This window comes from Eubalaena glacialis, chromosome 2 (assembly GCF_028564815.1).
Source record: "Eubalaena glacialis isolate mEubGla1 chromosome 2, mEubGla1.1.hap2.+ XY, whole genome shotgun sequence".
Lineage (NCBI taxonomy): Eukaryota > Metazoa > Chordata > Mammalia > Artiodactyla > Balaenidae > Eubalaena > Eubalaena glacialis.
Genome location: NC_083717.1, coordinates 101,442,772 through 101,460,017, shown reverse-complemented (window position 1 = coordinate 101,460,017; position 17,246 = coordinate 101,442,772). Strand labels below are relative to the sequence as shown.

Genomic DNA, 17,246 nt, shown 5'->3' with positions numbered 1-17,246 from the left:
ACGGGCAGTTTTTGAAGTAGGAGACAGAAGAACTATAAAAATTAGGCACAAAGACTATTAAAGCCTAGCAACCTGTTTTCCTTTAGTGCAGCACTGTCTCAAATTGGGTGAGGGAGCTCCTTTGTGCTACTACAGCATCTTTGCAGGCTTCTGTCACTGATGACACAGTTTCTGTCTTTGCTGTTGGATTACTTAGCACCTTCGCTAGTACTAGTCCTGGTATGTAATAGGTATTCATCATCTACTGAACAAGTATACTTATTGATATCTCAGTACAGGTGAGTCACAGATTTCATCATTTGTTTTTTAGGCGTTATGTTTAACTTTTATTTATTTATTTATTATAGATTTCATCTTGAGAAGCCTAGTCATCATGATAAAGTTACTTTTTGCTATATTGTTTAAGTCAGGGAAGTATGAAATATCTTTAAGGAAAATTTTCATCAAAATAGTTAACAAAAGTTTTGGTGCTTCAAATGCTTGGCTGTAGGTATCTGGAAAATTTAGTTATGGGTAACAGTTCACTCCGTGATAAGGCTGGATAAACGAGTTGCTGATTTATGGAGATTCTACCATTTTTATAAGTTACACCCTTGAACAGAGACAGTTCCAAGGGTTGTTTGGAGGAACTTTAGCCATCCCCATTATTTCCATCAACCCCTACTCCCCCCACAAAGCTATTCCAAATGAACACACAAATTTTGGGTTTGCTTTGTAAGTACAGGTTCTCTAACCCCCTGCTTGTAACTGGAATGAATATCTAAGTCCCTCCTAGAAAAAGAGAAATTCTCGAGTCCCCACTTCCCACAGACCAAAATGGAATAAAACAGAGAACAAATACATATGAGGCAACCACCTAAAGGAGCCAATGTGATTTTTCCTTAAATACATAGGACTTCAGCTCTAAGCTAGGATAGGGTTTCTGTTTCCTGAAATCCTGGAACATCTTGCAGAATCACTTGGAGCCATAAAATGGCAGTGATTTTTATGGGGTGAACGTGTAGTGACAGAGTAGATTTTCTCCTTTGCCTGCCTAACTCCTAGGAGGAGAAATAGTTAAGTAAACACAAAATTATAATTTAGTCAATTTTTAATATTTACTTGAGTAATATTTACTCAAATATTTACTCAAATATTTACTCAAAAAAGTAATATTTACTTTTTAGTCTTAAATTCTGAGCATTCAAGAAGCTATGACTTTTCCATCCGATTTTTTTTATTGACCAATAACATGTAGAGCAAGAATATCTGTTTTTTTCAATGTCTAAAGATCATTTAAAGTATCTGAAAATGAAGTTTTCTTCTCTTATTTGTTACAAATTGGGCATTACCATATTTACACTAAAAAAAAAAAACCCACCTGAAATCTTACTAAATCTCCAAGATGAAAACTCCTCCTGCTCCCCCTCTTATTTTTCCATTGAACCATGTTTATAATCTAAAGTCCAAATTTTGGCTAAAAAGAATTGATACAACCCACTCCCTGGAACCTGATTACCTAAGGCAACTAAAGTTTTCATTATTTAGTTTAATAACAAGTTTGCTGAATTGTGGTTTGGGTCTTGTGTATTTTATTAAAAGAAAAGAAAAGAAAAAACCCTAACTAGAATTTAAACTGAATCTGTAAGAAGAAAGGGCTGGATCTTACAAGCAATTCTGTAATTGTCTCTGACTCAAGGTGGCTGCAAAATGCTTACAACACACATGCACATACTTACTCGTGTAAAACAAAACCCCACTGTTCCTCAAGTTCTTTAAAAAAAAAAGTATGATGTTCCTTCTCCCCCCAACCTTTCTTAACTTGGCCCCCATTCTTAATTGGCAGAGTTCATGAAAAGAAGAAACTTAGCAACCTACTCAGCAAAGTCTAGAATAGCTTTCCATTTGAAAAGTTACCTAAAACTATAAATAAAACCTCCTTTTCTTTTTGAAGAGTAAAATTTAAATACCTGATGTATCCTTTATCCTACTATGACTCCATGATATTTCTCTGCTTATAAAATGCTCTATTAAATAAATCTTAAATATATTTTTAAAAATTAAAAATCTTATCCTTTAAGGAATTGTTAAGAGCCTACCAGGAGAGTTTGTAGCTTATTTTAGGTAACTGATATAAATTAGTACCAATGTGAATTAAGTAAAGGGAGTCCATGGATCAAAAATATGACTATACAAAAAGGCAATCAGAATTTTATACAGATCTAGGCTACTTATGAAGTTGTTTAGCTGAAGGCTTATACAGAGAGTAGCACACTTTCTACTATGGATTGAAGCCATGTTGTATGGAGCAAAAATCTGCATGATGACAAAAGTAGTTTACCTTGGAGCAAAAACAAACAAAAATCAAATAAAATGAAACTAGGGTAAAAGGAAAAAAAAATCCAACTAAAAAAAGCAAAATGTGTGACTGGAAATTTAAGAACTCAGATGGGAAATTAACTTGGTTGGTAATTTTGTTGGATTGAAGAATGGATGAACAAGATAATATATAATCTTAGGCCACGAAACTTCTAAAATTAGAAAGCTGTAAGTGGCAAGGTAAAAGAAAGTTCTATATGTGCTGGCTGTCTGATATCCAAAGATGATATCTCAAGTTCTGTGAATGGATTAAACTTTTCCTCTTATTCAAGAGAGTGCTGTCCATAGAACTTTCTTGTGATGATGGACATGTTTGACATCTGTACTGGACAACAGTCACACACGGCTAGTGAGCACTTAAAATGTGACTAGTGTAAGTGATGAACTGAATTTTTACTTATCTTTGATTTGATTAATTTAAGTATAAGTTTAAATAGTCACACATGGCTATTTAATATACACACAATTCCAAAAAATTGCAGAGGAAGGAACACTTCTGAACTCATTCTATGAGGCCAGAATCACCCTTATACGAAAATCAGACAAAAATACCACACAAAAAAAGAATATTATAGGCCAGTATGATGAACATAGACCCAAAAATCCTCAACAAAATATTAGCAAACTGAATCCAACAATACACTAAAAGGATCATACACCATGATCAAGTGGGATTTATCCCAGGGATGCAAGGATTTTTCAATATCCACAAATCAATCAGTGTGATATACCAAATTAACAAATTGAAGGATAAAAACCATATGATCATCTCAATAGATGCAGAAAAAGCTTTTGACAAAATTCAACATCCATTCATGATAAAAACTCTCCAGAAAGTGGGCATAGAGGGAGCCTATCACAACATAATAAAGGCCATATATGACAAACCCACAGCTAACATCATACTCAATGGTGAAAAACTGAAAGCATTTCCTCTAAGAGCAGGAACAAGACAAGGATGCCCAATCTCACCACTTTTATTCAACGTAGCATAAGTATTGGATAGCCACAGCAATCAGACAAAAAATAGAAATAAAAGGAATCCGAACTGGCAAGGAAGGAGTAAAGCTGTCACTGTTTGCAGATGGCATGATACTATACAGAGAATATCCTAACAACACCACCAGAAAACTACTATAGCTCATCAATGAATTCAGTAAAGTTGCAGGATACAAAATTAACATACAGAAACCTGCTGCATTTGTATATACTAACAACAACTATAATAAAGAGAAATTAAGGAAATAATCCCATTTACCAGTGCATCAAAAAGAATAAAATACCTAGGAATAAACCTACCTAAGGAGGTAAAAGACCTGTATTCAGAAAACCATAGACACTGATGAAAAAAATTGAAGACAAAAAAACAGAAGGAAAGATATACTGTGTTCTTGGATTGGAAGAATTAATATCATCAAAATGACCATACTACCCAATGCAATCTACAGATTCAAAGCAATCCTTACAAAAATGCTGAGAGGATACTTCACAGAACATGAACAAATAATTTTAAAATTTGTATGGAAACACAAAGACCCCGAATAGCCAAAACAACCTTGAGAATCATGCTCCCTGACTTCAGACAATACTACAAAGCTACAGTAATCAAAACAGCATGGTACTGGCACAAAAACAGACACATAGACCAGTGGCACAGAATAGAGAGCCCAGAAATCCACACACCTACAGTCAATTAATCTATGACAAAGGAGGCAAGAATATACGATGGAGAAAAGACAGTCTTTTCAATAAGTGGTGCTGGGAAAACTGAACAGCTACAAGTAAAAGAATAAAATTAGAACACTTTATAACACCATATACAAAAATAAACTCAAAATGGATTAAAGACCTAAATGTAAGACCAGAAACCATAAAACTTCTAGAGGAAAACAGGCAGAACACCCTTTGACATAAATTGTAGTAATATTTTTTTTGGATCTGTCCCCTAAAGCAAAGGAAATAAAAGCAAAAATAAAAAAATGGGACCTAATTCAACTTAAAAGCTTTTGTACAGAAAAGGAAACTATTGACAAAACAAAAAGACAACCTACTGAATGGTTGAAAATATTTGCAAATGACTGATAAGGGGTTAATATCCAACATATATGAACAGCTCATAAAACTCAACATCAAAAAAACAAACAAGCTAATTAAAAAATGGGCAGAAGAACTGAATAGACATTTTTCCCAAAAGGAAATGCAGATGGCCAACAGGCACATGAAAAGATGCTCAACATCACTAATCAGCAGGGAAATGCAAACCAAAACCACAATGAGATATCCTGACACCTGTCAGAATGGCTATCATCAAAAAGAACAGAAATAACAAGTGTTGGTGAGGATGTGGAGAAAAGGGAACACTTGCACACTGTTGGTGGGAATGTAAATTGGTGCAGCCACTGTGGAAAATAGTATGGCATTTTCTCAAAAAACTAAAAATGCAGCTACCATATGACCCAGCAATTCCACTCTTGGGTATATGTCCTAAACAAACAAACACCCTAATTCAAAAAGATACAAGCACCCCAATGTTCATAGCAGCATTATTTACAATGGCCAAGATATGGAAGCAACCTAAGTGTCCATCAACAGATGAATGGATAAAGAAGATGTGGCATGCACACACACACACACACATATATACACACAATGGAATACTACTCAGCCATAAAAAAGAATGGCTCTTTTTTATAGGGTCTTCTGCTTCTTACTTAGAAACTATCCATTGTGTAGATCATTTTTTGTTAGCCTTCTTTGCATCTGTTTGAACTCACAGAGTGGAGAAACAAGAACTACATAGGCACAGTGTATTTACTTAGAGCCACAATGAGTGGTTCTAAATGAATACAAAATTTAGAGTTTTAAATGTCTCCTAAACACAAAAATGACTACTAGATATGGGATTGTTAGTCTAATTCAGTACTTAACACTCCTGCTTCTAGATCATGAACTCTAAAAGATGTGGGAAGCCATCTGGCCAATTCTGCCCAAACTCTTGGAGCATGTAGCCCCATTTCATGGTGGCAAGTGAGATCCACAGTACAATGTTGAATTTTTAAAAAATGTAATTCCCATACATTTTCTTCTCTGCTTCCATTTAGTTGACTATCAGGGATCCACAAGAAAAGTAGTGAGAAATCAGTGGATTGTTTTCTCTATAATGGTGAGAAATGAAACCAACATTGTTGTCCCTTTGTTAAATAATACTGGTAACAAATATACTATCCTGGGTTGGGTTTTTGGGGAAGCAGACTAAAAAATGGAGATTCTCCCTTTGTTTTTGATTTTTGACAGTTTTATTATGATGTGCTTTGGCAAAGATTTCTTTAAGTTGAATTTATTTGGTGGCCTATGGGCTTCATGAACTTGGATATCTAAACATCTCCCCAGATTTGAGAAGTTCTCAGCCATTATTAATTAAGATCTGTGCTCCATTCTCCCTCTCTTCTTTCGGAACTCGAATAATTTGTAGATTATTTCTTTTGATGGGATCCCACAGATCAAGCAAGCTTTCTTCACTCTTTTTAATTCCTTCTTCTTTGCTCTCCTCTGACTGGGTAATTTTAAAGTTCCTGTCTTCTAACTCACAGATTCTTTCTTTGCCTGACCCATTCTGCTATTGATGTTCTCCATCACATTTTTTTTTTTCATCTCATTCATTGTATTCTTCAGCTCCAGAATTTGTTTGGTTCTTTTTTATAATTTTTATATCTTTGTTAAACTTCTCATTTTGTTCATGATTTGCACTGTTTCCTGATTCCATTGAATTATCTTTCTGTGCTTTTTTGTAGTTCACTGAGTTTCATTAAAACAGTTCTTGTGAATTCTTTATCAGGTAAATTGAGATCTCCATATCTTTGGGATCAGTTACTGGAGGATCATTGTGATCTATTGGTGGTGTCATGTTTCCTTAAATTTTTTATGTTCTTTGAAGTTCTGTGTTGCTGTCTTCACATTTGAAATAGCAGTCACCTCCTCTAGTCTTTGCTAACTTCCTTTGGGAGATAAATACCTTCTGCTAGGGATTCTGAGGCTTTTCAGACCTTCTATGGATACATCTGTTTCACACTTCTTGCTCCCTTTAGTGGCAGAATTTTAAAGCTTTTATGCCATCTCTCTACCCTGTTAACACACCAGGCCAAGTGCTGACAGCCTTCCTTTTGCTTTCCCAAAGGTGGCATATAAGTTCAAGTTTGTGGTCTCTCCCTGGCCCACAGATTTGGGCTGGCACAGGCTTTCTGTGTATACTCACTAGCTGTCTGCCAAAGCTCGCTTTTACTGTTGCTATTGGGAGTGTGCACAGGGAGCTGGTCACAGGGTGAGAATGTATGTGGGTGGGGTTCATGGAGCACTGGGGGTGTCTATGGGCTAGCTGGGGGTATCTATGGGTGAGGTGTCCTCAGGGGCTCATGGGCAGGCTTCTTGGTAGAGTCTATGACATGGTTAGTAGAATCTGCATCCCTTTAATGCCCTCTGAGAGTTCTATCTACAATTCTCCCAGCCTCTTTCCAACCCCTAAGTCATGAAGCTCATCATTCAGTACTCTGGATGGGGAAGAGAGAAACAAGCCTCTTTGGCAGCAACCACACTGCTTGGGAAGCCAGGTGGGCACTAATTCACTCTCACTTTCCCCCACACAAGAAATCACGGGCTGAGAAGATCTCTCTTGGCCCTAAGCTGTGCTGTCTTGGGGGAGAGGTGAAGTTAAACTGTTCCTGTTATCCTTTCCCATGCATCTACACTTGTATTTTTTTGTTTCAGTGGTGTGCTGAAATCTCTCTTCTGGAAGCCTGGACTTCCACAGGGGCTGTCTCATCTATAGGTGATTGCCTATGACAGTGTTTTCCAGGGGTTCTTGGACTGTGGTCGAGAGGGGCTAGAGTTGGTTCATAGGCCACTACAAGTTCCACAGCTAGGACCGAAATCTGCATGCCTATTACATGATGCACATGTGGGTGATCCTCCTCTCAGATCCCGTGGCGAATGGTACTGGATCCCACAACTCCCACAAGGGCATTTTTGTCCGTGGTTGTATGCCAAATTGTTGTCATTGAGGGGTGACATGATGTCTTATTCAGCCATGATGCTGATGTCACTCCTGTCCCTGTGTTAAAAAATGGGGGGCCATGCATACTTTTTCCTGTCTCTGTGTTTAACAACACTGAGAATAAGCAAAAATAACCTACAACTTGCTCCAGAAAATGCTTTTTCCTGAAAGATAAGACTTTGAACCAGCTAAAATAGCTTGCACATCAAAGCTTACTTCAAGACCCTTGCTTCACTGGGCCCACTAGTCCAAAATTATAATATTAAACTCTGCCCAATCCCAAGCAGTTTCTCACCTTGCACAACCTGCCTCAAAATCATCCAACTTAGGTCCTAAAACCCTACAAATGTCATCCCTGAATTTATCCATTTTGAGACACTACTAAAGCTCTGTTAAATTGTTGTTCTCTTTTACTACAATAAGTCTATTAAACTTAGCTTTACTTGGTCAACAGGTTATTCTGGTGGTCGTTTAGGGGAACTGACAGCTGTGAATGGGAAAAATGGTGCCTATGCATTCTTTTTCTTACTGTAGCCTCAGAAGAACATGGTTCTACAGTGACCTGACAAAATGAGAAGGTTGTCATTTCAGCGAAAATTTGAGCTATTTACCAATTCAACCACCAATGGTGTGGAAAGTCAAATTCCTCCAACAGAATCACAAATCTCAGGATTCAAAAGGACTTGAAACTTATATAGCCCAATCCATCTGCTTGATACACATGGAGAATATAGGCTCAAATCTGGGCTCAAATTAAATTTTTTCCCTATACTGCTGAAGGGGTCTCTTCCATGCAACTAAGGTTTTTAGGTTTCCTCTCTACTTTCTCATATCCCCTCTTCATTCTCCTCTGCTCCCCAGCCTGTTTTTCCTCTTTGCAGACAACTAGAGGAAGTATCAGTCCTCCCTCGTGTTTTGGTAGAGGGAGTCTGTGTTGCCACAGGGTTTTTAGGGCTGCGTGTTTTCAACAAAAAGTATTTTAAAAAGACCTCCCACTCCAGGAAGCTAACATCTGGTTTCTATTATCTGAAAGGTCTCATTAACAGATGATATTATAATGTCCATATCCCTAATTTGAAGCTGAGGAAAGTGAGGGTTAGATTTTGGGGGTACAATCTCATAAATAATGGAACAAACTTTCTGGCTGTGTAGGCTTTCCTATTCATTTCATCCTGAGAATTTTAGGATTGAGGGAAAAAAGTATTTTATCCTGTCTTTACTGGAAAAAACACTAGATAAAATGGTTCTGGATTAGAAGTTTTTTTCAGACATTTGTCTTTTAGCTAATGTATCCTTTTAAAAATCTGATTACCAAATCCTTAGTATATGTTAATTAACTTGAAATGTAACTGACTTGAAATGAAAAATACCATTCATAGTAACTTTTAGTAACAGCTCACAAGTTGTTATTCACATATTAGTGAGAAAAAAATCTATATATGCATGTGTGACAAAGATTATTGTAAATCTTTTTATAAATAAAAGTGAAAGGAAGTTGCACATGGCTCTAAAGAGTTTCCCACTAGATTCTGTGTGAAGACGGAGTGTTATACAGAGCTGGTGACCTTATATGAGTCTCAGGGTTTCTTTCTTTTCCTTTTTTCCCCGTTGACTATTTGCTTCTCCCACATCACAGATAATTCACAACAGATGGTTTCTTCGTATAGCTTTTATTTTTATGCTGGGATAAATGTTGATATATCCCATATTATTTTTAATTGTAGAGTTGAATTATCTGACTCCGGACAGTTTTTACATGTTAAAAAGTCTGTATATATGTGTGATCGTGGGAGCATGTGTTTACAGTAACACAATAGCCTCATTGTGACACTGCCTTAAGTTCAGATTTTTCCCAAACTGCAAAAAAAAAGTGAACGAACATTCTAAACTCAAGTTAGAAATACAGATACAGCCTATAAACTTTACTTTTTAATGAGACCCAACATTTTGTTCCTGAGTTTTCCTTTTTTTTTTTTTTTAAATAAATAATTTGTGAAACATGTAAAATAATTATTAGACTTTTGGGTACTTGTTAGTTTACCCTCAATACATAAAGGAGTTGAGGTAGTTTACAAAAATGCAGGCAATGTAAGATGGGAAAATTAGGAGCTCCAAATATATTTTGCACAAGATTCTTCCCAGTTTAAAAACACACTACACATTCAGCTCTGGGTCCTAGAAGTCAGTTTCTCTTTTTAGTTTTACTCATAACTCTAGTACTAAGTAATCAAGTTTTAAAAAAAGAAATTCAAAGACTATTCATTAAAAAATTCAAATTTTCTATTAATAATGATTTAATGTACATTATCTAGTAAAAAAGTTCATTATTTTCCTTATAAGTATACGTTAAAAGTCCTGTCAGAATCACGAGTTCCCTGTGAAGTATGACTGCATTTACTCCCCGCCTCCCTCTCTACACACATCTCCAGTCTTCCCAGTGTTTATATGTGGATCCTGAAACACTGACAAGGAAGCAATCTTCATCTTCCCTCTTATGACTTTGGCAAATCAAAAGAAATATTACCTATGATGTTAAATTTATTTTTGAATGTATCTGTTCCACAAGACTGATATAAAAATTGCATAGTGATCAAGTATGATATTGTTCTGAATTTGAGTTTAAGAAAGTGGGTCATAAGAATCTCTTTTGTAATAACCTATGAGGGAAAAGAATCTGAAAAAAATGAATATATATGTAAAACTGAATCATTTTGCTGTACACCTGAAACTAACACAACATTGTAAATCAACTATACTTCAATAAAAAAAAAAGACTAAATAATGAAAAAAATGGGTATGATTGCCATGTATGAACCTCCATTAAAATGCAGTCTACAAGGGAAGTAAGTCAGAAAGAGAAAAACAAATACCATATGCTAACACATATATATGGAATCTAAAAAAAAAAAAAAAAAGGTCATGAAGAACCTAGGGGGCAAGATGGGAATAAAGACACAGACCTACTAGAGAATGGACTTGAGGATACGGGGAGGGGGAAGGGTAACCTGGGATAAAGTGAGAGAGTGGCATGGACATATATACGCTACCAAACGTAAAATAGATAGCTAGTGGGGAGCAGCCGCATAGCACAGGGAGATCAGCTTGATGCTTTGTGACCACCTAGAGGGGTGGGATAGGGAGGATGGGAGGGAGGGAGGCGCAAGAGGGAAGGGATAGGGGGATATATGTATACGTATTCACTTTGTTATACAGCAGAAACTAACACACCATTGTAAAGCAATTATACTCCAATAAAGATGTTAAAAAAAAATTTATGAACCTTCTCATTAAAAAGAAAAAAATGCAGTCTACAAAAACTGGCTGGAAGAATAATTAGGAATGTGTTCCAGATCTCCATTTGAAAGTATGACAGGATAAATCTTTCTGGGAGTCTTAATAAAACTGATATTTAATAAGTGGAAAAAAAGAATAATTAATTAATTAAATAAAATAAAAAACTGATTAATTTGGTGTGTTTTTCCAGCATCGTGATTTAATTAAGGGAGCATATTCATTGTAGAGAATATATTGATGATTGTAAATGTGACTCCTCATTACAGCCTTAATATTTTTGAAACACCAAAGCACAAAGATGTCAATTATATATCCAAACTACAGGTACAAAACAAGTGCATATATTTTCCATGCTCCAAAATTGAGTACACACTGTACTGTCATAGGGAAGGGGTCTGCCAATAAAGACCTGATAATAAAGTACTTAAGACTGATATACCAAAATAAAATATAAAATAGGAGTTTATAAAAAACAATTTTGACAACAGCAGAGAGGACCCTTTTCATTTCTGAGCAAAAATGCATTTCGTTAAACGTACTATCTCCTAAAATGAATAAACCGGTCACTTGAGAATGCTCTGTTTATTTCCTCTATTATACTACAACATTCTCCATGTCTTTGGGGAAAAAAATATTGTGCGGGAGCTGTGGGATAAGCATGCAAGTGGATGGAACAGCACAATTGCACCGGTTCTTACAACTCACTTCTACATAAGGAGAAAGTGTTATTCATTAGTATGGCCCAGTCTTAGCCAATATTCAGTTTGGAAAGACACTGGGTTAAGATCAGAATGATCTGAAATTCCAAGTTCTAGAGTTGATGAAGAATCTCTTTTTAAATGAATAAAGGATTTTGAAATAGAATGTGCATGATCATGCAATCTTACATGTCTGAAGGAAAAACTACTAAAGTTATTTAATGCAGGACCAGCCGTAGAAATTTTAATTAACTATTTTCCTCAAATATGAGGAACATTACCATGGCATCCCTTCTTCTCTTCTGTTGACTTCTCTGCCTCTTACCACCCCTACCCCAAACCGTAATTGTGATTATCCCTAAAAGCCTAGAATATGTTTTTAAAAAATTTTTATTTTACATTGGAGCACAGTTGATTAATAATGCTGTGTTAGTTTCGGTTGTACAGCAAAGTGATTCAGTTATACATAAGCAGGTATCTACTCTTTTTCAAATTCTTTTCCCATTTAGGTTATTACAGAATATTGAGTAGCATTCCCTGTGCTATACAGTAGGTCCTTGTTGGTTATCTATTTTAAATATAGCAGTGTGTACATGTCAATCCCAAACTCCCAGTCTATCCCTCCTCCCCACCTTTCCCCCCTGGTAACTGTAAGTTCGTTCTCTAAGTCTGTGAGTCTAGAATATGCTTTTATCTTCTTCTGGAACTATACATCCCCCTGGGTAAACAATTAAGTACCAGAATGTCTGAGTGCATTGGCTCTGAAACCAGACTGTCAAGGATAGACTCCAAGTGCTATCACTTACTCAGGTGTCCTCAGGCAAGTTACCTAACTTTCCTGTGCCTCAGTTTCCTTATCTGTAAACGAGAGACAATAATAGTAATTATCTCAGAAGTTCACATGATAATTAAATGAGTTAATAAATGTAAAGTACTTAGAAATAGTGCTTGGTACACAGTAACTCTTTAATACATTTTTAAAAACATCATTTTGATAATGATGGCTTCAAAGATTAACTTTGTACCAATGACTCCCAAATTTCTATCTCTATCCCTATCATCTAGTTTTCTTAATTTTAACAATAATGTCAAATTTTGTTGAAAAATAAAATGAAATTTGGTCTTATCTTTATATAAAACTGGGATATATCCACCCATCAGACATTTATTTAATACCTATTTTAAGCTAGATACTTTTTTCTGGTGGCAGGGATATAGAGGCAGATGATTCTTTGTTCTCTATTGGGTGAGAAAAACAAGTAAAAAGAAATGGTTACACTACAATGTAATAAATATTTGGATTGAGGTATATAGGGGCTATAAAAGTATTGAAGAGATTGTCTAAATCAGACTTTTGCTCAAACATTGTGAGTTATCTATAGATGTAAAATTATCCTGAAACTTGGCAGCTTAAAACAACAAACATTTATTACTGCATAGCTTCTGCAGGTCAGGAATCAGGGCACAGCTCAGCTGGATACTTCTGACTCAGGGCCCCTCTCACAGGCTGCAATCAAGATACGGGCAGGGGCTGCAGTGATCTCAAGGATCAAATGAAGGAGGATCTGCTTCTAGGCTCACTCATGTGGTTGTTGGCAAGATTTACTTTCTCATCGGTTGTTGGACTAAGGGTCTCAGTTTCTTACTGGCTGTTGGCTGGAGGCCTTCCTCCCTTCCCTGCCACGTGGGCTTTCCACAGGGCAGCTCACAACTTGGTAGCTGGTTTCCCCTGGAAGGCTCCGAAAGAGCAAGCAACAAAGGTCGAGCAGGACTGATGTCAGGCTTTCTGTAGCTGAATCTCAGAAGTGACATTCCATTATGTTTGCCATATCCTATTTGTTAGAAGCAAGTCATAGGTTCAGCCCATACCCAATGGGAGGGAATTACACAAGGGCATGAACCAGAAGGCGGGGATCATTGAGGACCATTTTAGAGTCTGCCAACCCCAAATATGACTAATTATATTTGTCTTTTTTGTTATTTAACTCCTCCACTTTCTCTACTTTCTCCTACTCCTTCACTCTGCATAGATGCATTAGCTAAAAAGTGTTATTTTTCCACTTCAGGAAAGCCAGAGGACTCCAGTAAGCCCTGAGAAAAACTAATAAAAATGTTCTATATTCTGAATAGCTTCAATGTAAAATTTCAGTGAGAAAGAGATAAATTCAGTGATCATACAGTCATCATAGATAATTATGGGAACTCTGGACACAAATTTCATTATCAGCTATCAAGTTCTTGGAATTAACACAACATTGTAAATCAACTATACTTCAATAAAAAATAAATTAAAAAAAAAGAAAAAATATTTTAGAAAAAAGGTCTTGGAGAAAACATTACCAGGCTCTGCCACCAACCACTAGTATCACGCTCAAGGAGAATTCTAGCCTGGATCGTCATGTCAGAAAAGTATGCATGGCTCAGGGAATGGTAGACTCTGTTGACAGCTCTGCTGCATGAATCATTTGGGTAAGCTACTCACCCTCTTTGAGCTTTGGTTCCCTCATCTGTAAAGTGGCTGTGATGGGTGCCTGCTCTGTCCACTGTCCCAGGAGTCTTGCCATTTCTCGCAATGATACATAGGAAGATTCAATAAATGTTTTGAAAAATTGTAAAGTGCTGATGAATGTGAGGCATCATTATCACTTTGTTCATCATTAGATCTAGGAATATTTTTTCTTATCAGCGGGCATTACATTTTACAAGCTCAGAAAGCATCATGGAAAGCCCCATTACTTTCTTTCTTTCTTTTTTTAAATTTATTTTTTGAAGTGTAGTTGATTTACAATGTTGTGTTAATTTGTGCTGCACAGCAAAGTGATTCAGTTATACATATATACACATTATTTTTCATATTCTTTTCCATGATGGTTTAATCACAGCATATTGAATATAGTTCCCTGTGCTATACAGTAGCACCTTGTTGTTTATCCATTCTATATATAATATATAGTTTACATCTGCTAATCCCAAACTCCCAATCCATCCCTCCCTCCAGCACCCCCCCACCCCCAGCAACCACAAGTCTGTTCTCTATGTCTGTGAGTCTGTTCCTGTTTCATAGATAAGTTCACTTGTGTCATATTTTAGATTCCACATATAAGTGATATCATATGGTATTTGTCTTTCTCTTTCTGCTTACTTCACTTAGTATGATAATCTCTACGTCTATCTAAGTTGCTGCAAATGGCATTATTTCATTCTTTTTATGGCTGAGTAGCATTCCATTGTATATATGTACCATATCTTCTTTATCTATTCATCTGTCGATGGACACCTAGGTTGTTTCCATGTCTTGGCTATTATGAATAGTGTTGCTATGAACATAATAGTGCATTTATCTTTTTGAATTATAGTTTTGTCCAGACCCATTACTTTCTAAATGGTGATTTCTTTCCGATCTTTATGGAATGAAATACTTTCCTAAAAGATTTCATGCTCTAGATATCCATTTCTTCCTTTCCCGACCCCCACATATACTCTTCCCACATTCTCAGTGAACTGGTGTTATGAATCCTTGTATTGTTGGTGGACAAATCCATGCCCATCAGAAATATAAACACAAAGACATTAGCTAAAAATAAAAGTAATCTATTATGAATGGTTTTCATACCTTTCAAATTTCACTTCTAGACATCTAAAAATTTTGTATTTCACCGTTTGTTTGAATAATCCAAGGTTAATGAGAATCCTTAAGTTACAAGTCTCAGAACAGACTGATTTAGCTCTGTAGTTTGCTTTCTCCTTGTGTTCCAGAGCCACCCAAGTTAATTCCATGTGCCTGTGGTCAGTGAGACTCTGGAGGTTGTCTTGACTGAAATATGGGAGAAGAAGTGTCCTGGGAAGAATTTTGAGAATCTACTAGGGCAGTGTTCTCCACACTTCCTGGATCATGAAAGATATGCAGTCTATGGATAGAAAACAGTGAGATGAAATAAAATATTTAAAAAATAAAATTTAACACTACATTTATTTTTGGTACACCAAACCTTTTATCCTCAAATTATAGAGATTTGTATGGATGTCTAGACAGTTGGTTTATAAATGCCTTGCAAATTAAACTGGCATCATACTATCATTTGCTAATATTGAAAAGTATAACATACACTTAGGGCTAGGTTCACTGTTTATAATAATGATGTATGTCCATATTTCAATTGATATTTTTGAAAATTTTTATTTTTTTTGGCCTATATCTTGGCAGAACTGATTGGATCACCACTAATTTTGTCTCTTAGTGTAGCTGAAAAAGAGCTCCTTCAAGGAATAGAGGAAATATCCTTCTGTGTTTTTAAAAAAAATTTATTCTTGCATTATAAATATTATCATCAATCCAAAGTTTCTTTTCAGGAAACTTTTTTTTCCTTTTTAAAAAAATTTTTATTGAAATATAGTTGATTTACAATATTGTGTTAGTTTTAGGTGTACAGCAAAGTGATTCAGATACAAACACACACACACACACACACACACACACACACACATATGTATTCTTTTTTAGATTCTTTTCCATTATAGGTTATTACAAAATATTGAGTATAGTTCCCTGTGCTATACAGTAGGTCCTTGTTGCTTACTATTTTATATATAGAAGTGTGTATATGTTAATCCCAAACTCCTAGTTCATGATCCCCCACTTTTCCCCTTTGGTAACCATAAGTTTGTTTTCTATGTCTGTGGGTCTATTTCTGTTGTGTAAATAAGTTCATTTGTATCATTTTTCAGATTCTACAGGTAAGTGATATCATATGATATTTGTTTTTCTCTGTCTGACTTACTACACTTAGTATGATAATCTCTAGGTCCATCCATGTTGTTGCAAATGGCATTATTTCATTCTTTGTTACGGTTGAGTAGTATTCCATTGTGTATATATACCACATCATTTTTTCTTTTTGGAACATCAAATGCTTTTTATTTTTAATTTTTTAAATTAATTTTTATTGGAGTATAGTTGATTTACAATGTTGTGTTTCTGCTACACAGCAAAGTGAATCAGTTATACATATACAGATACCCACTCTCTTTTAGATTCTTTTCCCATATAGGTCATTACAAAGTATAGAGTTCCCTGTGCTATACAGTAGGTTCTTATCAGTTATCTATTTTATATATAGTAGTGTGTATATGTCAATCCCAATCTCCCAATTTATCCCACCCCCCCTTTTCCCCTTGGTAACTATAAGTTTCTTTTCTACATCTGTGACTCTATTTCTGTTTTGTAAAAAAGTTCATTTGTACCATTTTTTTAGATTCCACATATAAGCAATATCACATGATATTTGTCTTTCTCTGTCTGACTTACTTCACTCAATACGACAATCTCTAGATCCATCCATGTGGCTGCAAATGGCATTATTTTGTTCTTTTTTATGGCTGAGTAATATTTCTTTTCAGGAACCTTTTAAAGCTATTGGTCTACTACTAAGTGTCAATTTAGTTAAACCAAATGATATAATCTATAAATCTGCTTAACCACCCAAAGAAAACAGCAATATGTTGTGGAACTCAGACAACACAAGAGCAAACATGCTATTACTATCCCTCAACAGAGTAGAGTGCAGACTGACATATCAACTGAGTGAGGGTACCTGTCTACTAAATATTAGTAAAGTGCAACTTCTTTTTTATTTTTAAAGATAGAAATATATATATATATTCCACCCAGAGCTGTGTATACCCCAGTTTGGAGACCACTGTACTGGATCTCTTGGGGTTCATCCAAGTCCCTAGTGAGACCTGGGCCAGGATGGGTTATGCAGAGAGGGGGCACAAGAATGTAAACAGATACCCCTGCTACAACCAAAGAGCTCCAATTTCATTTATATTATATTTTATACATTAAGCTT

At 35.7% G+C, this 17,246-nt stretch overlaps 1 protein-coding gene across 1 annotated transcript in view; it reads right to left on the bottom strand.

Annotated features, from left to right (window-relative positions):
* FAM227B (family with sequence similarity 227 member B) overlaps positions 1-17,246 on the bottom strand; it is a 263,913-nt gene that overhangs the window by 26,453 nt on the left and 220,214 nt on the right. The window lies entirely within an intron of this gene.